The 25,078-nt window shown below is 36.4% G+C and overlaps 1 long non-coding RNA gene across 2 annotated transcripts in view; it reads left to right on the forward strand.

The window, feature by feature from the left end:
• LOC147004397 (uncharacterized) overlaps nucleotides 1-25,078 on the forward strand; it is a 302,085-nt gene that overhangs the window by 80,623 nt on the left and 196,384 nt on the right. The window contains exons 2-3 of one of the 2 annotated variants that reach the window (XR_015047260.1): nucleotides 12,582-12,700; nucleotides 13,752-13,815. This is a non-coding gene — a long non-coding RNA (uncharacterized LOC147004397). Of the gene's footprint in view, nucleotides 1-12,581; nucleotides 12,701-13,751; nucleotides 13,816-25,078 lie in introns of those variants that run through there. The other variant, XR_015047259.1, reaches the window with a different exon arrangement.

The following is a 25,078-nucleotide window of genomic DNA, read 5'->3' on the forward strand; positions in this document are numbered from 1 at the left end:
ATTAATTCCAACAGAAAGCTTAATTTTAGTAATTTGTTTTTAACTAGTTGGTTTTTGCTTATTTGTTTGTTTTTTTGAGACAGGGTTTCTCTGTATAGTCCTGGTTGTTCTGGAACTCACTCTGTAGACCAGGCTGGCCTTGAACTCAGAAATCTGCCTCCTAAGTGCTGGAATTAAAGGTGTGCACCACCACTGCCTGGCTAACTACTTGTTTTGATACTTAAAATCTGAATGAATGTATAAAGAACTATTTATATATGAGAGTCTCAAAGATTTATTTATATTTAAAGCACAAAACTAGTTTTTTAATTTACTGGTGTCCATGCCTTGTATTTTATTATTTTTATTCATTCATTAATTTATTTATTCACTTTACATCCTGATTGCTGCTCCCCTTACCTCCTGGTCTGCCTTCACATAGCCCTCACACTCGCCTTTCTTCTGAGAAGGGGGAAAGCGCCCCCTGGGTACCAACCCACCCCTGCACATCAACTTTCTGTAGAACTAGGCATATCCTTTCCCACTAAGGCCAGATAAGGCACCCCAGTTAGGGGAATTGGACCCACAGGCAGGCATCAGAGTCAAGGGCAGCCCAGTGCATTTGTTGGAGGACTCACCTGAAGACAGAGCTGCACTTCAAGCAGAAAACTATTAAGGATAGTATTTACTTTCAGTGAAATTTGTTGGATTTGCCACGTCTATGAAGCAGCTGAAAAGGAGCATGAACACTGCTCTGATATTTTCTATCAAACACTAAATTATTTATAGTGTTCATATCAGTTGCTATTTATGTATGGGTCATTATTTTGATACCATACAGGATCTGTCCTGTTTTTAAGCAGGCATCTTACAACAGGTTAGGTATTAATACCACTGGGTAATTACACTTAGCACTAGAGTTCTCATGGTATACATCTGAAAACATTTTCTAGAATTGGTTCAATCCACAGGAAAGCTATCAGGCATTCTAAACTCTGGCACCGATATATCCAAACTGTGGCATAAGATTACATTGGAAAAGTTTTCCTAGCTTTAAGATTCAGCTAAACATAAAAAATGTAAACAAAGTGGCTCATGAACATTTCTATAATTTAGTAATCAATAGTTTTCTTCAGAATAATCAATTACAAACCTGTTTATTGTTTTTAGTCAAATAAAAATATCAATGATGTAATTCATGGTTATTGCTGAATCGCTGCAGAAAAAATTGGTCTCCATTATTCTAAAGTACAGGACCAAATTTTCTTACATGATAATTTCAAGCCATATTAATTTTTTAATGTAAAGTGCTTATGTACCAGAAGTGATAGTGGGACACTTCTGAGTTATTCCCTGTTCCAGATGCTGAGTGTTATAAAAAGTGATCCAAATATGCTTTCAGCTTTTGCATTTTATTATAAACTGTAAGAAAACATTTCTTCAAACCATAATGGCTAAGACAGTCAAACAATCCTCAAAATATTTGAGATTATTTTTGCCTGATTTCTAAGAGAGCTGGTAGAGCAGGAAACCCAGGAGAGGTGACTGCTGAGAGACAGGCTGGGCATTTTCTTTCTCTTTACCTCAGATCCTCCAGGAGTGTAAGACCATTGATAACCATTACAACTCATGATTCTGTACGTTACTATCACATGCAATTTCATTATTTCAAGGGCTTTTAATCAGTAAATAGTAAAAGACAATTCCTGCCTAGATTAATTAGTTTATTGGATATCCACAGCATGTAAATTTGCAACCACGTTGTTTTTGCCAGCTATAAAATCATAAATTAATAGCGAAGGTTTGAGCTAAAAAGATGATGGTTGGTTTTTGTTAAAATAATTCCAATGGACCTGAAAGATGATTGTGATCCACAGAGCCTTTCTTAGCAGAACATTCACATCACATTTATGGTGTCTTTTGTCCACTAGCCACTCTAATTTATTTTTTGTCACCCCTTACTAGCACATTTTTAGTTCTCTACTGAAAATTTAAGAGTGAATATGTTACCTGAAATGCACATATTCAACATGTTGATCACAGATCCATTTATTCTATATGTCATTTCAATTACCTATAGATCAGTCTGTATCAGTTTATATATGTATATGTCTAAACAATATACTCACATAGATTTCTCTAGACTTGGACACCATTCATTGCAAAGAATGTTTCCATATATTGAAATAGACATAGTTAGTAGTTTTAAATTATTGTTTTTAACTCAGTGAAGCAATATAATGCCTTATGGCTTTAGCCACTGCAATATATTTTGCTTACTCTTCCAATCACGAAGCAAAGAAAACTCACATTTTCTCCTTCAGAAAATTCTATTTCTCAAATGCAAATTAGTTTGAGATAAAACAAACAAAAAGAAACAGACGGGGACAAAGAAAGAGAATCTGGAAAGCCCTTGCCTAGTTGTTGGCATTGTTCAACGAGTAGACATAGTCACTATTCCCACCATGATTTTTAGAAAATGTGACAAGAGCCATCCACATTCTTTTGTGCATGACCAGTGGCACATTTGTGAGATGACCAGCGGGGGTTGAGGCTGTGTCTAGGAGCAGCTTTCTTTTTGTGAAGTTAATGGGCACATATGGGGAACGAACAAGCTTTACTGTTCCTAGAGGCACCTCCTCTTCCCTGGACATGAATTTGAAAAATTGCCATTGAGACTAGAACCAGAGTTCTTCTGACCTTCCATTTTCACATAACCTATTTTTGTTTATATAGAACGGGCCAGCCCTGTGACAATGTTGTGGACAATAAGGCCTCTGATGCTACTTTTAATTTCTTCCTTTATATGTTTACTATCTCCAGCTTCTTATAGAGTATGAAATCCTTTCTGACCTTGTTGATGGTGCTTAAGATGGGAATACCTTGTGGGACAGCATACGTTGTCTGGAATAGAAAATAAAATTAACAACTCAGTTTTACAGCTTCTGTGGTTGAGATAATAAGCCAGTCAAGGGAGGTGAATTCTGAATGTGTCATGGCAGTGTCATGGCAGTCACATCTGCATCTATTAGATGTGATCCCTTCCTGTTTTCCACTAAGCGGGGGAACAAAGGCCTTTTAATTTATATACTAGTCTTGGAAATATAGAACAATAAATAATAATGTAGAATTAGAGGGGCACGTTTTCCACAATGTTTACTAGAGCTCCTAAGATGAATTTTGGACAAATTTTAACAGGACAGATTTCTTTCTTTTTTAGATGGTGGCTGTGCATAATATTCTATCTGTCCTGATTATCTCTTATTCCTCCCTTATCAGATTAGCAGAAATGATTTTTTGATTTTATTCTAAATTGAGATGATTTGTGTTAATATTCAATATAACTGGATCTAGATGAAATTATTTTATATGGAGAGCAAATTCTCTCTCTCTAAATCTATTGTAAAACAGAATATCTAGGTCCTTACACAGGTCTGTTTGCTGATAGCCTGATTGCCAGTATCATGGCACCTGCCCACCTTGTTTTAACTTTTGAATGGTTTACTGTGAGTCTTTGGAGAACTAAATAGAAATGGCATTTATGGGAGGCTTGCTATAGCTATACAATACCCTTAAAATTATATATACACAATCTAATTTTTATTATAACAGGTAAATTTTTTCTCAAGTTACAGAATAAAGAGATATCTTTGGACTAATTCATGATGATATTATCTAAGGCTCTGCAGTTATTAAATAAAAGACTCAATCTGAACCTAACACCTACTTGTTCTGTCATAGTTTGAATTCTGTGCTCAAGTTGATAATGTTATTTTAGCTATTTTATCATAACAATACTTTGTTAGGATTATGATAGGATACTTTATAGGCAGGGCATTTTGTTTATATCTGTTTAAAATGAAAGAGCTGAACATTACTATCCTCCCATATCTACTCATTTCTAAATAGATAACGCTCAAGAAATAATCTCAGCCAAGCAGCAGTTTTCTTTGAGAGAACTTTATAATATCTGAGTAGCCTAAAAGGCAGGGACACAGAAAGCAAGGAGGAAAGCAAGGTGGCAAAGGGAAGATGGCGGCACTGAAAAGCAGACAGTGCTGTATAAAATCAAGGCATTCTAAAGTTTGAACATCAATTATTTGAGGGACAGTAAAAGGAGTATATTTATTGTCTCATTATCTTCATTAAAACCCAAAGGACACCCAGAGCCATTTTAACAGGCCCTCAGTACTGGGGACCCTGATGCAGTTAGTAGGTTATGCAGAGAAGAGGACTGTCATGGGCATGGGCACTGTGTGGAGTCAAGAGTTGATTAGATTTAGGTACTTTCTAAATTAAATCTTTCTGACCTTGATACCAAGAATTTGGTTATTATTGACAATCCATTACCATAGCAGTCAAATGATATTCCATGAAATCCTATGCTTTTTAACCTAAAGAATAATAAAATAGTATGAGATATCATCATCGGATGACAAAGGGTATGGCGCCCCCTGTGTCTGTAGTAGGTCTATTATCATCACAGGAATGTGTTGCGAGACTCCATTGGCATGGTAACAGAACACTACTCTAGTATTAATCCATGCATAAAGGACCAGGAGAGATGATATGGCAGAGAATGAATGAATTCTGGATTGCCTCCATCTTGCCATTTATGTGGGAAAAAAATAAACGCTGAATATTAAATTATAATGTTTAAAGACGAAAAAAAAGAAATCTGTAATGTTAAAATGCATTTGAATCATGTAAATGTTAATTTTTTTATTTAAGAGTGTCCAATTTTATTTCTATTCAAAAGAGATGCAGAATTGTAAATAAGGGCAGTTGTAATATTCTAAGCACATATTTTAGGGACTTCCTCCTTTTCCAAATCTCACTCAAGTGGAACATACACTCATTTCTGTAACAAAAATTCTTTCTACTCTATTGGCAAAATGAATAGCATCAACTCAAAATATTTAAAAATTTAGTCACATCCACATCCTGCAGCCTATAAGGAGCTTTCACGCTTTTGGGCTCGCTTTAGATCTTTAATACCCTTTCCTTTTGTGTCAAGGAGCTCACGAGGCGTAAAGAAGCACAGATAAACCCACTTAGATCCCTTCCTGGGCCGTCACCTCTCTCTGCCAAGCGGCTTTAGGTGGTAACTGATCTGTGACAGGCTGCCAGTCAAACAGAGCATTTCTGAAAGCTGACACAAAAGACTGAACGCTGGAGAATGGATAGGAAAAAATAAGAAAAGGGTCCAAACTATATCAGCGCCCCCCACTCCACCTCGGTCTGTTCCATTTCACTACAGCCTCCGCCCCCCCGGCCCACCCTACTCCTCCCTAACCTTTTGGGGTCTGTTTCTGACTCTTTTCTTCTGGGTTCCCTCCCCTCCCAGCTGCCCGCCCATTCCCTCCCTCTGTGCGGTGGCTCGCCCTGGCCGGCTGCTGCTGCTTTGGCGCGGTCAGGTTCATGGCAAGGCCAGCTCAGTGCAGATAGAGATCAGCAGCCTTTAGCAGTGGCTGCCCCAGTGCACTGCTGATAATAGAGGCAGAAGCCAGAGTGACAGTCAGATGGAAACTGACACAGGCCTTCTGTCAATGCCACCCCTGCCCCTGGGACTGAGTAGGATAGAGAGTGGGGGAGCAGAGCTGAAATGTCAGTGCCTGTAACTGAAGCAGCCTTTTATTTTTCTGTGTAGGTCTTGAGCTGTTCCATGCTGGAGGAAAGGGTTTTTGCTATTTCCCTTCTGCTGGTGTGGGTGTGGGAACAGAGCTGCGTATTTGGTGACTTCCCTGCGTAATTTCTTCTGCTGCTGTGGAGCCTCTGTGCCATAACTGTGTTTGACAGGTTCTGTTCTCGTAGCCTTTTGAGCGTGTTAAGGATTGATAAATCTTGTCATATGAGAACCTGAGTGATGCCTGAGTCTTTTACATTCTTACATCTACAGATCATTCTGGTGTTTTGTTGCATTAAAGTAAGGCTAAAAAAATTTCTAACCAAGACATAGAGGTAGTGGGCCATTTTTCTGCCCAGGAGTGGAATTCTTTGCAGACAACCCTAACAAGTGTGGATGTGACTTTGGCAGTCCATAGAAAATAAACAAAAGGTAGCTTTTTCTGTAGTTGTTATCCTGATTTCCAGAAGTCAGGGCAACACCACTGTTCATCAATAGATCCAACATTTAGGAAAGTGTTTCTGTATGAATTGGCCAGAGTTTTCCCCTCTCTCTCATCACTCTCAGAGAGATGGAGAACAGGCCTGAGGTAACTATTGTCTTAGACACAAACATGGTGGCTACACGGTACAAAGATACCTCTATCATGCAGTATTTCTTCCTCAACATCTCCAAGCACTCAGTCTCAAAGGCAGAGCAGCTGGAGTTTGCATGTTCACACTGTCATTAGATATGCACTCCCTAATAAGTGGATATTAGCCCAGAAATTTAGAATATCCAAGATACAATTTGCAAAACACAAGAAAATCAAGAAGAGGGAAGACCCACGTGTGGATACTTCATTTTTCCTTAGAATAGGGAGTTACAGAGACAAAGTTTGGAGCTAAGACGAAAGGATGGACTATCCAGAGACTACCCCACCCAGGGATCCATCCCATAATCAACCACCAAACCCAGACACTATTGCATATGCCAGCAAGATTTTGCTAAAGGGACCCTGGTAAATACAGAAGTGGATGCTCACAGTCAGCTATTGAATGGAACACAGGGCCCCCAATGGAGAAGCTTGAGAAAGCACCCAAGGAGCTGAAGGGGTCTGCAACCCTATAGGTGGAACAACAATATGAACTAACCAGTACCCCCTCCAGAGCTCTTGTCTCTAGCTGCATATGTAGCAGAAGATGGCCTAGTCAGCCATCAGTGGAAAGAGAGGCCCCTTGGTATTGCAAACTTTATATGCCTCAGTACAGGAGAATGACAGTGCCAAGAAGCGGGAATGGGTGGGTAGGGGAGCAGTGCGAGGGGAGGGTATAGGGAACTTTCGGGATAACATTTGAAAAAAAAAAGAAGTATCTCTGACATTTTGCCCCAGCTCTACTCATTATAAATCAGCTTTTCATTTCCTTCAAAACAAATCACTGAGCAAGCTTCTGTTCTACACTACATGGGGTTATGTTCTGGAAAAAGTTTGTCTTTCCTTGTGTATATAAATGAAGCAAGTTATAATTAGTATGATGGATGAAAGAAAAATTACTAACATGGTGATGACATCTTTCTAGGATTACAGGGGCATTGTCATCAACCTGCTCACATCATCAAACCTACTCTCAAACACATCTACATCTGCCATATACAAACACCCTACACACACCCTACACACACCTTACACACACAACCTACACATACACCCTACACACACAACCTACACACACCTTACACACACAAACTACACATACACCCTACACACACAACCTACACACATAACCTACACACACACACACATATCCTACACACACACACACACACACACTCTACATACACAACCTATACATACACAAACATGGACACATATCCTACACATGTACATAAACACGACATAGATATACACACCCTTCATAGACACATACACATACACACCCTATACACTTATACACATATAGACACATACACTACAACACACTCTACATATATATACCCTACACACACACACACACACACACACACACACACACACATACACACACAGAGGGTAAGGTATTGAGAGAGTGAAATATCTCATGGAAGAATATTTATTATCTTTGATGGCCCAATTTAGCCTTTCACTTTGATTTTTATGTCTTTTTCCTCTTAAGTAAATACTTTAGGCATATGCTTTATTCACATTACAAAGCACTAAGAAATGTAGCCTCAGAGAGTAAAATTTTGTACATATAGAAAATATGAATACATATTATTGTTAGAACTACATAGTCTTATACTTTGGGCTTAGTGGAAATTTGACACCATCTGTTAGATATCATTTCTCAAATCCCCGTATTTATATGGTAACCCACAAACATTATGCAAATGAAGAGGTAAAAAAAGCAGTTCCAAGCTACTGAGGAATCTTTCTTGAGACCTTAGACATGTAGGATTAATGGAGTTTTATACATGAGGTACAAAGACTAAGAACAGAAAATGGCCATGTGTGTTATTGAATAAACAAATCCATAAACAAATATGTATTCTATGATACTGGGTCAGTGAGGATAGAGGGACAGAATCAGACAGAGGGACAGAATCATCATGAAGGTGTCAGGTGTTGTATTAAGGGACAAAGAAAGGGGTGAAAGAGATAACCAGAATAAATGAAAACAAATGAGATAGCATACAGATAGGAAAAAAATATTCTGGGGTTGCTAAAGGAAAGGCAAGAGAAAAATTATGAACTCAATGTTGCTGTTTTCAAAATCTGTGGACTTTTATCAGGATTTTATTTTCCAATCTTTAGCCATTAACTTTTTCATTCACTAAGACATGTACAAAGACACAGTCCCTTTGCCATAGACCAGTGAAATTCTTAGACCTAGAGGCACTGGAACATTACCATTCATTTATGTCTATGTACCTATGTATTGCTATAGATATTAATTAATGACCTTCAATCTCTCTAATAACTCTATGAACCAATTCATGCCTCGATGCCATAGAAGTTGCAGCTCAGATATGAGAATTACTTTGCTCAAGAAAATATAAATAATGAGGTAGAAATCTTTCTCTTTTTAACAATTTACTTTTAATTTTTATTTAAAACAATTTCACATACAATATATTTTGATTGTATTCTTTTTCCTATTCCACCTTCTGCCTGATCTTTCTTAGTAGCCTATGCATCTAATTTCAGGGCTTTCTACCTCCTTCAAAATTTCAGAAAAATATAAAACAAAACGAAAACAAAAACAAACCAAAAAAGGTAAAAACAAACAAATTAAAAAGACAGTAGGATAGGAATAATTACCAAGGCAAAACAATAAGAATTTTGCCAGGCAGTTGTGGCATATCCTTTAATCCCAGCACTTGGGAGGTAGAGGCAAGTGGATTTCTGAGTTCGAGGCTAGCCTGGTCTATAGAGTGAGTTCCAGGACAGCTAGGGCTACACAGAGAAACCCTGTTTCACAAAAACAAACAAAACAAAACAAAACAAAACAACAACAACAACAAAAAAGAACTTGTGTGGGAACATGCATTCTGAAGTGTGGTTGATATGTTCAGTTAACATAAATGGATTTTCTCTTTTCTAGAAGATAGCAACTGGAAATAGCTTCTTGGTTAAGGGATGGGACTTTGTGTCCACTTTCTTTCTTAAGTGCTTAGGGTTTTGTCTGGTTCGAACTTGTGCAGTTCTTGTGCCTGTTGTTCTGTTCTCTGTAAATTCACATAGCACAGTCTGTCAACACTGGGCATTACTCAGTCCATGCTTTAGCAGTGGCACACATGCACTTTCCCCCAGGAGACTACCATGAGGATGAACATTATTCGCTACCATTATGTCAATAAACTACAAGGACTGCAGACTTTGAATTGAGAATCAGGCTTTGTTCCAAGATTCTTTTTGTGTCCAAAATAATCACAGTCTTTTCAACAGGATACATAATGCTGCAAACATTAAGAATCAGCTGGAAAATATACTAAGACATCTTAGTTCTTTCCAAAGTTCCTGTTGTGGTATGTCTGGGTGATGAGAGATCTGATATCTAAAGTGTGTGTGTGTGTGTTCTCTCAAAGTATCAGATAGTATTGGTTCTTTTGTTTTAGGAACTTGAAAAATATAGAAAGGATGGAAGGTAAATGTCCAAGTTATAGGCTTGAGTATTTGGAATAATGGAAGTGGTATTGGTTATGTTTGGTTTCGAAGATAGTGAATTTGTCATATTTACTTAATATCACTTTAGAAGAACAAGATAGAGAGGAAGTATCTGCTAGTATAGAAATTCCAACTTCAGAGTTGTTAAAATATGATGTAATTCATGATATCTATATTGGAAGAGATTACTTACTAAGACAGTATAGAGAGAATAGAAAAGGACCAAAGATTGAGCTCTGGACCACTCCAACATTAAGAGTTTGAGAGAGAAAAGACTGTTTAAAGAAAAGCCATTGCAGTAAAAGAAAACAAGGTAATTAGTACTAAGGCCTATCTGTTCTGATTTTATTTTGGGATTTTTTGACAACTGTGCTAAGAGTAAATATTCGGGTGCATGATGGGAAGAGGAGACAAATTAAGCGATAATTTCAATAACCTAGATGGTGTAAAACGGTTGTTAGGGAAACAACAGCACATTTGCATGGTAATGGTTATTGGGTTAAAGTGTCAAATCTGATAGTACAAGAGAAAGAAATGTGGCTAGAATGGTGCTCTTGAGTAGGTGAGAGGGAGGTAAGACAGAGCAGTGGAGTGTTCGAGTCTCACAAAGCACAGAAAGAAGTTTGCGTGTCAGGAGCAGGGGATTTTTAAACGGTAGCTACTACTCCTACATTTATATCTATAGAATCTTAGGGTAAGGGATGAGATGTGTGTTAAAAATGTGGCTGAGATAAAGGGCTATATACTCAAAGGTATAGATCAGAGTTGGACAAGACAATCACACAGAAGGAAAGAGCCCAAGAGTTGGCGTTAGAATCAGAGATTGAATCATTCACACATTCAGGAATCTCATCAAAACACTAAACTTAAAGTCATAATATATACACAAGCTTTGTGCCACCATTAAGCTAGCATATTTTTCAGGATGGACATCATTGTAGATCAAAGAGTTTGTGGTTAATTTTGGTGATTACCTTTCTCTTTTGGGATCATGCAGAGTTCCTTTCTGTACCAGAGATACTAGAATGTAGATGTGAAGACTCTGTAGGCATCAGCTCAACTTCTCCTTGTTTAAGGAGTGTGTAGGTGTAGTCTTTAGTAATGGGGTCTACTTGTCAGGGGAAACCAACCTATTATCTATGAAATAGACTTGGTTGCTTTGGAGTGTCCATGGGAACACTTCCACCAACAACTCAATTAGATGTGAACAAATCCCAGTATTGGAAGCTTCATTTGGTAACAAGCAATGGCCAATTAGGACTCTATCTTCTCTGTTATTTTTTAATTTCATTTAAAACACCTTCACATTTTACATATTTTTAAAAAGTCTCTATTATATTAGATTTCCATATGATCCCTCAAAAGGCTCTTACTTTTGGCTGTCTCTCCCCATATTTTCTTCCAGATCTACTTCCCTATCTATTTGATCCTCCTTTTCCAGCCCCAGCCTCATCCATTCATGATTATCTGTTCTATTTTCCTTTCATAATGAGGACACTCTGTAACCTGTAATCTGTTATTAAGCACATACCCTCTGTGGTTCTATGGATTGGAGCCTGGTTATCACTGACATAATAGCTAGTATCCACATGTAAGTGAATACATACCATATTTGGTTTTCTGGGTCTAGGTTACCTTACTCAGGGTGATTTCTTCTAGTTCTATTGATTTGCCTGCAGCTTTCATGATGCCATTTTTTAAATGGCTGAATAATACATAATTGTGTAAATGCACCACATTTTCTTTTTTTTTTTTCTGTTGTTTATAGTGGTTTTGTTTTCTTTGTCAAAAATCAGGTGTCCATACACATGTGGATTAATGTCTGAGACTCCAATTTAATTCAATCAAATTAATCAATGTCTATTTTTGTACAAATACCATGCTGTTTCTATTATTATAGCTTTGTAGTACAACTTGAAATCAGGAATAGTGATATCTTCAGAAGTTCTATTATTCAGGATTGTTTTAGCTAGTCTGCTTTTTTTTTTTTTTTTTGAGGGGTGAGTGTGGATGTCTCTCTGTGTATTTGTATGTGTTTACACATGAACATGAAAATTATTTTTTCAAGATATGAAAATTTTGTTTCAATTGTGATGTGGATTTCATTAACTCTATAGATTAATTATAGGATGGCCATATTTTTCTATGGTAATCTTACTGAACAATGAGCATTGAGATTTTTCCATCTACTGAGATCTTTTTCAATTTTAGTGTTCATCAACTTGAAAGTTTTATTATACAGTTCTTTTATTTGCTTGGTTAGTTTCCCCAAGATGCTTTATATTATTTAAAGTTATCTTGAAAAGTTTTGATCCCATTATTTCTTTCCCAGCTTATGTTTTATTTGTATAAAGGGAGGCTACTGATTTTTTTTAAGTTAATTTTGTATTGAGTTACTTTGCTGAAAGTTTTTTTAAATCACTTATAGAAGTCTTCTCTCTCTCTCTCTCTTTCTTTCTTTATTTTATTTTATTTTTTATATTTGGTTACATGTGTATACTGTCATATCATCTGCCAATAAAGATACTTTGACTTCTTCTTTTCCAAATTGTATCTCCTTGATCTCTTTCAGTTTTCTTATTGCTTTAATAAGACTTCAAATACTCTATGGAATATGTATGGAGAGAATAGACAACTTTGTCTTGTTCTTTATTTTAATGTAATTTTCTTGATTTTATGTTTATTTAAGTTGATGCTAACTATTGGTTTGCTGGTAAATGGCCTTTATTATGTTGAGGTTTGTCCTATGTATCCCTACTCATTTAAAGCACTTTTATGATGAAAGGGTTTTGAATTTTTGTCAAAGGACTTTTGTGCACCTAATGAAATGATCCTGTGTTTTTTATCTTTCAGTTTATTTATATGATGGATTACACTTAATGGATTATGTATGTTGGACCCCCTTGAATCTCTGGGATGAAGCCTACTTGTTCATGGTGGATATTTTTTTGATGTGTTCCTGGATTTGGTGTGTAAGTAATTTATTGAGAATTTTTGCATCTATGTTCATAAAGGAAATTGATTTGTAATCTTTTTGTTGAATCTTTTTGGTTCTTTTTGTTGTAATCTTTTTGGCTTGGGTATCAAAGTAACTGTGGTCTCATAAAACAAATTGGTCAGTGTTCCTCTTGTTTTTATTTTGTGGAATAGTTTGACAACTATTAGTGTTAAAACTTATTTGAAAGTCTGGCTGAATTCTATGATAAAAAATCTGACCCTGGGCTTTGTACAGTTTTGAATAATTTAATTTTTCAGCATTAAAGAGAATTTTAAAGACTGCTTTTATTTTCTTGGGGTTATATTCCTACTTAAATTATTTATATGTTGTTAATTTTACTTTAGCAAATGGTATACCCTGAGGAAATTATCTACTTCCTAATTTAGTAGACTACAGATTTTTAAACCATGTCTTCATGATTCTCTGGATTTTATCAATTTCTGTTGTTTTTTCTCCTTTTTCATTTCCAATTTTAAAAATTATGATATTATTTCTGTACCTTTTGGGTAATTTGGGTAAGGTTTGGTTAATCATTTTTATTTTATTAAAGAACATTTGTTTTAATGATTCTTTGTATTATGTGTTGTTTGTTGTAGTTGCTTCTATGTTACTGATTTCAGCCCTGACTTTGATTATTTCTTGCTGTCTACTCCTTTTGGATGTGATTTCTCCCTTTTGTTGTAGAACTTTCAGGTATGCTGTTAAGGTGCTAGCATAAGTACCCCCCTTTAATAAAACCACCTAGTGGCTGCTATGAAGTTACCATTGAGAACAGCTTTCCCTATGTCCCATAAGTTTTCATTCAATTCTAGGAAGTTTCAATTTCTTTCTTTCTTATGTTTTGTCTTTACCCATTTACCCTTCAGCTGAGAGCAGTTCTGTTCCCATGAATTTTTAAGTTTCTGTTGTTTTGGTTGAAGTTGATATCAAGCTTTAAATTGTAAAATTAAAATCTACCAGTGATCTGGTAGATTGCAGGGTGTTATTTCAAGGTTTTTTTTTTTTTTTTTTTGGTATCTGTTTAGAAATGCTTTGTATCCAAGTATGTACTCAGCTTTTGAGAGAGTTCCCCGAGGTGCTGAGAAGAAGGTATACTCTTTTGTGTTTGAGTAAAATATTCTGTAGATGTCTGTTAAGTCCATTTCATGTATCAGGTCTATTAGTGCAAATTTTTTTCTTTTTGATTTTGTATGGATGATCTGTGTATTGGTTAGTGTGAGGTACTGAAGTCTCCCAGTCTCAGTGCATGTTTTTCAGTATGTGATTTAAGCTGTAGTAGTGTTTCTTTTGCAAACTTGGTTATCTTTCTGTTTGGGGCATAGATATTAAGCACTGAAATACCATCGCGGTGGATTTTTCCTTTATCTCTTTTTATTAGTTTTCAGTATATTTTGATAGATATCAAAATGGCTATACCAGTTTGCTTCTTCAGTTCCTTTGCTTGGAATATCTTCTTCCACCTCGTTGCCCTGAGGTAAAGTTTATTGTTGATGTTAAGGCATGTTTCCTGAATGCAGTAGAAGGATATATCCTGTTTTGTAATCAATTCTATAAGTTTGTGTCTTTTTATCGGGAAGCTGAGACCACTAATGTTAAGATATATCAGTGAGCAGTGATTGTTGAATGCTATGATTATTACTTTTGTTGTTGTTACTGTGGATCTGTGTTAGCCTTCTTTTATTTTTAGTGATCTGAGACAAGTTACTTCCTGTGCTCCCATTGTTGTAGTTAACCTCTTTAGGTTGTAATGTTCCTTTTTAATCACTGTTTGTAGGACTGAATATATATATTTGATTTCAGGCTGGGCATGGTGGCACACGCCTATAATCCCAGCACTTGGGAGGCAGAGGCAGGCGGATTTCTGAGTTCGAGGCCAGCCTGGTCTACAGAGTGAGTTCTAGGACAGCCAGCGCTATACAGAGAAACCCTATCTCGAAAAACAAAACAAAACAACAACAACAAAAATTTGATTTAATCTTGGGATGTTTTATTTATCTATCTATGGTGATTTAAAGTTTTACTGGTATAGTAGTCTGGGGTAGACTCTGTGGTCTCTGAAGTAAATTTCTTCAGGCCCTACTAGCTTTTAGAGTATTCAACAAGAAGTCAGATATAGTTCTATATAGGTCTGTCCTTATGTGCTATCCATTATTTTTTTCTTTGAATCCCTCAATATTTTCATTTGTTTTATACCTTAGTATTTTGATTATCATGGGCTGAGTTGAACTTTTCATAGTATCCCAGGCTTCCTAATTTTTTTTTTAATTTTGGGGTTTTTTTTTTTGGTATTTTTTGCATTTTGTTTCATATTTACCATTTACTTTGACTAATGTATCCATTTTTTTTTATCATGTCTTCAGGGTCTAAGGACCTCTCTTCTGTCTCTTGTATTCTGTTGGTGAAGCTTGCCTCTGTGGTTCCTGTTTTAGTTCCTAAATCTTTCTTTCGTATCTAGATTTCCCTGAGATGGGATCTCTTTATTGACTCTATTTCTACTTTCAGATCTTGATTATTTTATTCATTTCTATCTACTGTTTGTTTTTTAATAAATTTTTAAATGCATTTATTCATTCATTTCCTCTTAAAATATTTTTATCACATTAATAAAGGATCTTTTAAGGTACTTTTCTTATGTTTCAGCTATGCTTTAACATTCATGGTCTACTGTGATAGGGTTACTCGACTATAATAAAGACCTATCTTCCTGTGTGTTATTGATTGTATTTTTATACTGATGTCTAGGCATCTGAGATTGGCAAGATTGTAATTCTTTTCTGTCTTTGTTGGGTGGGTGTTTTGTTTCCTGGTTTCTGTTTCCTCTCTGGTTAGGAGAGCATTATTCCTGTGTGTTGCCTGCTCGGAAATTTCCTGGGTTTGTAATAGTTGGGATGACTGAGGGGTCTAGGCAAAGAGTCTTTTTGGCTATTAGGCATCCCCATTCCTGATACTTAGGAATGGGGATGATCTCAGAGGGGGCTTAAAGAGGTTGACAAGAAGGAGAAAATCAGGATGTTCCACCAGGATTTTCTTAGTTTCTTCCCTTGGAATTGGGGCCAGAGAGTGATGAGAGGCACACAGCAGAAAGTCTACTTCCGATTTGGATGAGATAGGGGTATTGGTCTTGGGGATGGGATAGAGGTTGTTGGTCTTGGAAGAATGGAACAACAAATGAAGATCTGATGTTAGCTTCCTTGCTTCTCTGGTCAAAGTAACCTGCGAGTTTCTAGAGAAAGCCTTATGGATTTGGACAAAGGAATTGTTTGGGGGATGGAAATTTGGATGGAAAGATACATGTGATCCATTTGGGGTGTGGAGGGTGCAGCTGATAGTCTGTTACTGAACTGCACTTGAGACTGCGGCTTGTCTCTTGTACTCATGGGAGGGTCAAAGGAGCTGGATTCTTATGTCATTAAACATGGCACCAACAGAGGATATGTGCTCACTAACAAGGAGCAAATATGGGCAGGCAAGAGCAGCAGTTCTTTCCTTCAAACCTCTTTATATCTTTTGCCACCAAGGCAGGTGCAGTCCTTTTTGCAGGAACTTCTATTAGTCCTCCATTAGTCCTTCCAGGGGAATACTTCACAGACCAATTCAGAAGAAAGTCTATAAGCTGACTTAAGATCTAGTCAGGCTAAAAACCATGATTTGCCATTGTTTCTCTAAACGTTTTCAACTTTAAAATTTAGGTAATTAAATAGCTTTATGTTAAACCCTGAAAAAATTCAGTTTATTGATCTAAACAATGGGTGTTTATATTAATCGTTTGTTTTAAACATTAAAATATTTTTAAAACAGATGTGGTTTATGTATACTTATTGGGTAATAGACTCAACTCTACTTAGAGTAAGGTATAATAAACTAAACTAACAGATTCGTGTATCCAGAACCATTCATTAGGAATGAATAATGATTTATCTTGATATACACATTTTTTCTCTCAATTTTGTCTATAGCTTATAGAAATCATGAAACTCTTAGGTTGAAGGAAAGAGGAGTTAAAATCAAAAGACTGGGCCTAAGCAAGTCTCTTCTCACGTCAAGTTTTACTCTCTAGATGACTCACTGTAACAAGTTGTCTTCTCGGCCACCTGTTCAGCAAAAGCATTTTGAGGGCCATGTTTTCAACAGTGTGCTGTGTTCTATACAATGGAGATTTACTCATGGGAGACTGGAAAATGAGGATCCTTTTTTCCAGGCCCCCTGTGTTGGAGATTTAGAAGGGATCTATGGCTGGTTTGAGATGTTTAACAACCACACTTTTCACTGGCATTCCAGGTGACTTCTGACTCTTTCTGGATTCTAACTTCCATTCTTTTAGGTTGCTCCTAAATACTCTATAATACTGCTCCATGGCTTTTCTCTGTGGTTAGAAATAATTGCATTCATGTCAAGTATGCCTTGCAATGCCAGACATAGTAAATGTTTTACTTTTTGTAAGTATTTTATTGAATAATAAAAAAACACAGATTGTACAGAGATGAAAAATACTGAAAGAGAAAATAATTCAAATACCTCTACTTTTAATATCTTACTACAATTACTAAAATGTGAATGACTGTTCAAGATAATAACACTGGTGCTAGAAGAGCTCTTCTGTACAACTAGCCAGTGATTGCTATAATAATAATGGTTGGTCCATTAAATAGCAAAATTCTGTAGTGTAATTTACTGTATCTTGGCTGGTTTAGCAATCTGTTTACTTATCAACACTGCACAAATGCTTGCAACCAGACTCCATGCTCCATGTGCCCATTATACATATATGTAGATTCAGAGAAACCTCTTATTTTCATACATATTTAACACGTTTTTGTGTTTTCCAAAAACAACTTTTGAAAATACAGAGCTTTATATTTTTATCAAAGTCCATATAATGCATCATGCTTCATATGACTTCTGGAAGGACACAGGTTGTATAGGAAATATTCTGAAATAATTGTAAAATAGCTGTTCAAGAATAATTTAAATAAGCAATGGTCTGTAATACCCGGAGAAATTCTTCTTGTCAAACAATTCTAGTTTGCATGAAGTCACAGAGGGAATTAATAGATGAGTGAGAAAGGATGGGTTATTGCATAACTGTATGGAGATCTTATATATTTTAATAGTTGTAATGCTTTTATTTAGAGATTGAGTTCAGATTTCTGGACATGCATGGTAGATATTACACTTTAAAACTGTTGGAGTTTATATTTTTTAGTGTTGTTCAGGTTGGAAGGATATGCATCTTCTCCAATAGCAGAAAATGTCCCCATTTTCTTGCTAGTGGATGTTTATTGCTAGGCAATGCTGACAGGGATATTGGAGGGTTTGCAGACTGCTCCCTTTTCTGTTTCAGTGAACTGCAATCATAAGTTTAAAATATCTGGCCATATGAGATCATTTAAAGAATTTATCTTTATATTTTGTTATAATTTTGAAAGACAATACTCACAAAAACTCTTCTACTGTGACCTATAATTAAAAATTATCACTTACACAAATAAAGTAGCCAAAACTATCCTTATTTTTAATACAAACAATAACAACAAACACAACAGAAAATAACTCCAAGAAGTTTACCAAACAACTTTATAAATGGTTCTTCCAGACAGGTGTAAATGGTACCACATACATTAATAGGAGAAAGACAGTATTATTTCAAACTGTTGGACAGAGGAGCCTTAAAAGCTAAAATTTCCACAGTTTTTCTCCTTGCTATAGAATTATTCAGAAAAATGACGTGGACCTTTCTTCAAGTCCTGGAGCCATCACAGTTATCTTGTGTTATTAAGCTTTCTTTAGAAAGTGTAAGATTAACATTACTTTAATTGAAAGATTGAACAGAAACACTGACATCCATTCAACCAAATCATTAAATTCAACACTCCATATGGACACAAAGAACACCTAATTTATCCAATTAAAATAATTTCTATGCTCTTCAAAGGTGTATTGCCATAACAAGAAATGAACCACATTTTAATAATGCTACACTGTGTTCTCTTGACTTTAATAGAAAAGAGGTATTTTAGTTGATAGATTAGGTAACTGACTCCTAAGTCTATGCTTCATATTATAAAAGAAAATAATAGATTTTCTTCTTCAATAATGCTCTGCAAGAATTTTTGGCAAATATATATTCTTTGTTTTTGGTTCACATGAATAATTTTATTGGCAGTTTTATTTATTAATTATACAGAGCAGAGGTTTTGGAATGCTCAACCAAGCCTACTGAATAATAGATAATGTAGTCTTCCCAGTCAGTCCACCAGGGATATTCAAGTTATTCCTAATAACAAGAAATCCTATTCTTAAACAGAAGCTGACTATGAAAAATACCTGAAATATTAATTCAGGTACATATTAATATAAAATCATTTTTATACTTTTAAGTAAACTGATGAAAAATCACAATAAAACTGAACAACAAAGATGATATGCAACTCCAGGAAACTCTAATATACAAGAGCAGAACAGTGAGACCTTCATATTATTTTCAAAATAAGTTGCCGTTTTGATAGTTTACAAAGTTAAAGAGTAAGGAAGCTAAACTTACTTTGTTTTTTTTTCTTTTTAGTAAATTGATAATATGAGTATAATTATGATTTCTCATCTACATGGATTCAATTCCTGAACAGTGATAAGATTTATGAGTAACATTTGAGTAAACAACAGAAATAATAGAAGACTGTAATTTTAGTTTCTTCATGATTTTTCAAAATGAGAAATGTAGCTTTATCAATTCTAGGTCAGTAAACTTCACTTTGACCTAAAATTATTCCATTGTGTATTACATATGCCAAGTAATTTGTGAAAGATAATAAGATGATAACCATTATCTACTAGCCTGGGTGAAGTCCTACTACAATTATTAGTATTCTTTTGCTATTTTTTTTACTAGACAGATCCATCAAATTACTGTGGTAGAATTAGTGTAGATAAATGCCTAACAAGGCATCTGAGAGTGTCTGATGCTAAATTGTTGAACATCTAGAGACATGTAGCCTGTGTGATTGCATTGACAGGCAGGTTAGTAACTTATTGATTGGTTATATACTAAATATGCTTCCTAATAGATGAATGTTTGTAAAATTTGACCTCTGAACGGTTCCTCTGGAGTCCACATTACACCTCCCTGGTCAGTTTCCTCACTAGTGATTTAGATTGAAATGGATGGTATGATAATCAGTTTCAGAGGTAATGTGAACTCTGAATAGAAAGTCTGCAAGACATCATCTCTGGTGTATACTCATCATTCATTTGTTAAGTATATAAGTTATTTCTCTAAGGATTAGATTGAGTAATGAGTTAAATTTATGGTAAAAAATATTCAATAATTAGCAGAAAATGGTACTTTACAAGAGGAGGGTCCTGGGAAAACCCACAAATATAGAAAATTAATAATCACAGGCTCTAAGTTATGCAGGTCATAGAATATGTTTCTCACAGGACCTTTTCTCCAATATACCCAGTATCATTAGAAACTATAACTTTGACTGCTAAGTTGAGAAAGGGTGCTGACTTTTTCTTTTAATTCTCTTTCCTTGGCTTCTAAGATGCCATGCTCCCTTAATTTTCTAGACTTGGTCATGGCTTCTCACCATTCTTGGAAGGCTCCTGCTTTTTCCTTTTCTAGGACACTGGCATTCCTTACTCCTTTGCCCTGTGTTTAGCCATTGTGTCACTGTGCATTTTATTAGTCATCCTTAGCCATCATCTATATAAGAAGAATCCTGGTTTTCAGTACCTAACTTCTATCCTGAATCAAGGGGGTGCCCATTCAGTGGCCCAGTGGGCACCTCGGTTTAGATTCGGAATATATTTTGCTAAGAAATGTAAGAGAAGGACCAATTTTGTTCTTCTAATGGCAAGTCAGTCATTTCTATGTAATTAATCTATTAGTCTACAAACAAATGAAGAAAGGAATATATGCTGAAGCCACAGTTCACTGTCTATCCAAATTTGTCTTTTATAGTTACTGGTTACAATCAGGACTTATCAGAATTCGCACATCTCCACCAAACTTTTCCAGTCAACTTGTCCTGGGTAAAGTCACCATTGGTCCTTCCTTGTGAATCAGCAGTTGAGTTTCAATTGATTGTACTGAAGTTGAACTTGCTTTTAGATAGAACTTATAAAGTAATCCATGTCCTTTAAAGCACCCAATGTTAGCCTCCTAATTAAAAAAAAAAAAAAAGTCTTATCAGAACATTTCTTTTCTCCCTTTCATTGAAAATAGATCATTTTCTCGTACAACAATCCAGATTACTCATCTATACATCCCAATTACAATCTCATACAATATAGCCTGATTACTCCTCTACGTACAACCAATATATCCTCTATTTCTGCAAGTTCCTGGATCCACTCTCTTTCTGTCTCCTAAGAGGTAACAACAAAGGAGATCAAAATAAAATATAATAAGATAAATAAATAAAACCATTTCACATTGAGGTTGGACAAGGCAAACTGACAGAAAAAAAAAAAAAACCCAGAAGAACGCACAAAAATGAAAGATCTGCTTGTTCACACACTCATAAAGTCCCATAAAAGCACTAAACTGAAAGCCATAATATATATGCAGAGGACCAGAGTGAAGACCCGTGAAAGTCCTGAGCATGCTGTGATAGTATCTTTGAGTTCATATCAGCTTTGATCATGTTGATTTTTAAGGCCTTATTTTCTTGGTGTCTTCCCTCTTCCATCCCCTTTGGCTCTTAGGATTTTTTCTGCTTCTTCCTCGGGGTTCCCTGAGCTGTGTGAGGAGAGAGATTTAAAGGAAACTTTGCAGCTGCTTCTTTCTACTCCAAGGTCTGTCTGTTTATATGTCTATGTGTCTGTCTGAATCCTCTCTCTCTCTCTCTCTCTCTCTCTCTCTCTCTCTCTCTCTCTCTCTCTCTCTCTCTCTCTCTCTCTCTCTCTCTCCATAATGTCTGGCTGTTGGTCTCTGTATTTGTTCCCATATGTTTCACAAGTAAACTTTTCTGATGATGACTAAGGCACTGATCTATGAGTACGTGTAGGCTTAGATTTTTAAAAATCCTACTTTATTTAGGGTTCTTTAACACTTGAAGCCCACCTACCAAAGGCAGGGAAGAAAGAAGGTTAATATGACAAGGGGTTGTGGACATGTTTAGAAAAAATTCCTTGGGGGTGATTCTGGTATTTGTAACCAGGATATCAGTAGTTCAGTCCAATAGCAAACACCAAACTCTAATCAGTAATGTCAGTCCAGTAGCAATGGCTGGATTCAGCAGAAACCAAGAGGCTCCACTGAAACAGCCTGAGTCTGCAGAAGGGGCAAGAGGCAGTCAGAATACAACAAAAAGTTCTTTTGCAAGGTTTTGTCTATAAAGTCACAAGTGAAGATCTGTGAAGCATTGCATGGCATAGCCATCGAGAATATTGTATCACTATCTGTGTGCTTCTACCTACACTCTTACCAAACATTGTGTTCCCTCTAAAGCAACTGCTTAAACAAAACATCCTCTCATGTATCTGCTTCAGCAAAATATCCTCTTACAAGACAGCTTCCAGGAAAAAAAAATCATGTGACACAATTGAATCTCCAATGAAGCCAGAAACTTTTTCTTCAATTGTTAGTATAGCAGGATATCATTAGGAGTCATTTTATCAATAATATTTTAAAGACCCATACTATTTGGTTTTATTTGAGGTCTCTAGGATGTCTAGCCTCTTGTCAGAATGATATGTTGAAGACAATATCCTTTTTGTTCAGTGTGCATTCCTGGCTTCCTTATCAAAAATCAGATGTCCATATGTGTGTGGATTTATATCTGGGTCTTCAATAAAGTTTCATTGGTCAATGTCTTTTTTTTTAATGTAAATACCATGCTGTTTTTATTACTATAGCTTTGTAATACAACTTTAAATCAGGAATAGTGATAGCCCCAGCAGATCTTTCATTGTTCAGGATTGTTTTAACTACTCTGCATTTTTGTGTTTCCAAATGAATCTGAGCATTGTCCTTTCAACACTGAAGAAGGAAAGTGTTGGAGTTTTGATGGGGTTGTACTGAATCTGTAGATTGCGTTTGGTAAGATAGTTATTTTTACTGATCCATGAACATCAAAGATCTTTTCATCTACTGATAGCTTCTGCATATTTGTTACTCGAAGACTTGAAGTTTTTAACATGTCATTCTCTTGATTGAAAAATGTTACAAGATATTTTATATTATTTGAGGCCAGTTTGAAGAGTGTTGTTCGCCTGATTTCCTTCACAGTACATTCGTTATTTGTATATATACTGGCAACCAATTTTTATAAGTTAAATTTATATCCATCTATTTTTTTTTTTTTTTGCTGAAAGTGTTTATCATCTGTAGGAGTTTCTTGGTGGAATTGTTTTTGTTCACTTATGTATACTATCATATCATCTGTAAATGAAGATATGTTAATATATTTCCTATTTGAACCCCCTTGATCTTCTCCAGTTGTCTTACTGCTTTAGCTAAGACTGAAAGTGCTATATTGAATGGGCATGGATAGAGTGAAGAGCTGTCTTGTTCCTGATTTTAGTGGAATTTCTTTTAGTTTTTGTTCATTAAAGACAATGATTGCTGTGGGCTTGAGGTAAACTGTTTTTATTATATTGATGTATGTCCTTTGTATCTCCAATCTCTCCAGGAATTTTATAATGATGGAGTGGAGTGTTAGATTTTATCATAGGACTTTTGTGTATCTAATGCTATTATCATGGTTTTTTTTTTATCTTTTTATTTGTTTATATTGTGGTTTGCACTTATTAAATTTTGTTTGTTAAATCATCCCTGAAACTCTGCGATGAAGCCTACTTGATCATTGTGGATGTTCTTTTTGATGTTCATGGATTCAGTTTGCAATGTTTTATTGAGTAGGTTTGCATCTATATTCATAAAGGAAATTGGTCTGTAATTCTATTTCTTATTGGGTCTATGTAGATTTTGGTATCAAGTTAATTATGGACTCATAAAACGAATTGGTAATCTTTCTTCTGTTTTTATAAGTGGTACCTCTTCTTTGTAGAATTCTGTGTTAAAACCAACTGGCCTGGGGCTTTTGCTGGGGGGCAGGGTTGAAAGACTTAAGTTCACCAGGGGTTTCTATTTCACTAGAGGTTTATAGGTCAATATAAATTGTGTATCTGATTTTGATTTAAATTTAGTAAATAGATCTATCAAGAAAATTATCTATTTATTTTAGATTTTCCAATTTGGTGGAGAACAGGTTTTTAAAATATGTCTTATTGATTCTCTGGACTTTCTGTTTAGTTGTTATTTAGCCATGCACGCTGGTCGAGTCAGCTTGACAGGCCAAGAGGCTTGGAAGCTACTCACGAGGCGAAGAGTTTCACAGAAACTCACCTCCTCGAGTTTGGCATCCTCTCTAACACATTAATATTCCATTCCCGCGTTAGTCTAGTCTATGGATCCATGTGCTCTCTTTTAGTATTATCCTATTATAAATGCCTTTTAAGATTGAATTCTGAGGACACTCGCCAGCTACCCACAACACCCACCACAGGATCTTAAGACTTCTGGTGAGTGGAGCACAGTTAGCATTAGTTAGGGAAGCAGAAACCGACCTGAGTAGGGCCACAGGCCTCATCCGGCCGGATCAGCGCCGGGGTAGCTGGAGCGCAGGGTTGCCTGACACCCGCCAGCTACCCACGACCCCAGCCGCAGGATTTTGGGACTGCTGGTGAGTGGAACACAGCTTCTGCTCCAGTCCAATCACACGGGACCTGAGACTGCTCTGGTTGGGGAGAGAGAAATCCGGCCTACATAGGGCCACAAGCCTCTTCCGGTCAGAAAAGCACCAGGGCAGCTGGGGCGCAGGGTCAGCTGACACTCGCCAGCTACCCACAACACCCGCCACAGGATCTTAAGACTTCTGGTGAGTGGAGCACAGCTTCTGCTCCAATCCAATTGCACGCAGGACCAGAGACTGCATTAGTTAGGGAAGAAGAAAACCGGCCTGAGTAGGACCACAGGCCTCTTACGGCTGGACCAGCACCGGGGTACCATCAGCTACCCACGACCCCCGCCGCAGGATTTAGAGACTGCTGGTGAGTGGAACACAGCTTCTGCTCCAATCTTTAAACAGTGACAACGATAACAACTAACCCTAGAGATTACCAGATGGCGAAAGGTAAACGTAATAATCTTACTAACAAAAACCAAGACCACTCACCATCATCAGAACCCAGCACCCCCACTTCGCCCAGTCCAGGGCACCCCAACACACCGGAAAAGCTAGACACGGATCTAAAAGCATATCTCCTGATGATGGTAGAGGACTTCAAGAAGGACTTTAATAACACACTTAAAGAAATACAGGAGAACACTGCTAAACAGGCAGAAGAC

This window comes from Mus caroli, unplaced genomic scaffold (genome assembly GCF_978045245.1).
Source record: "Mus caroli unplaced genomic scaffold, Mus_caroli_1 scaffold_6, whole genome shotgun sequence".
In the NCBI taxonomy this organism is placed as follows: Eukaryota; Metazoa; Chordata; class Mammalia; order Rodentia; family Muridae; genus Mus; species Mus caroli.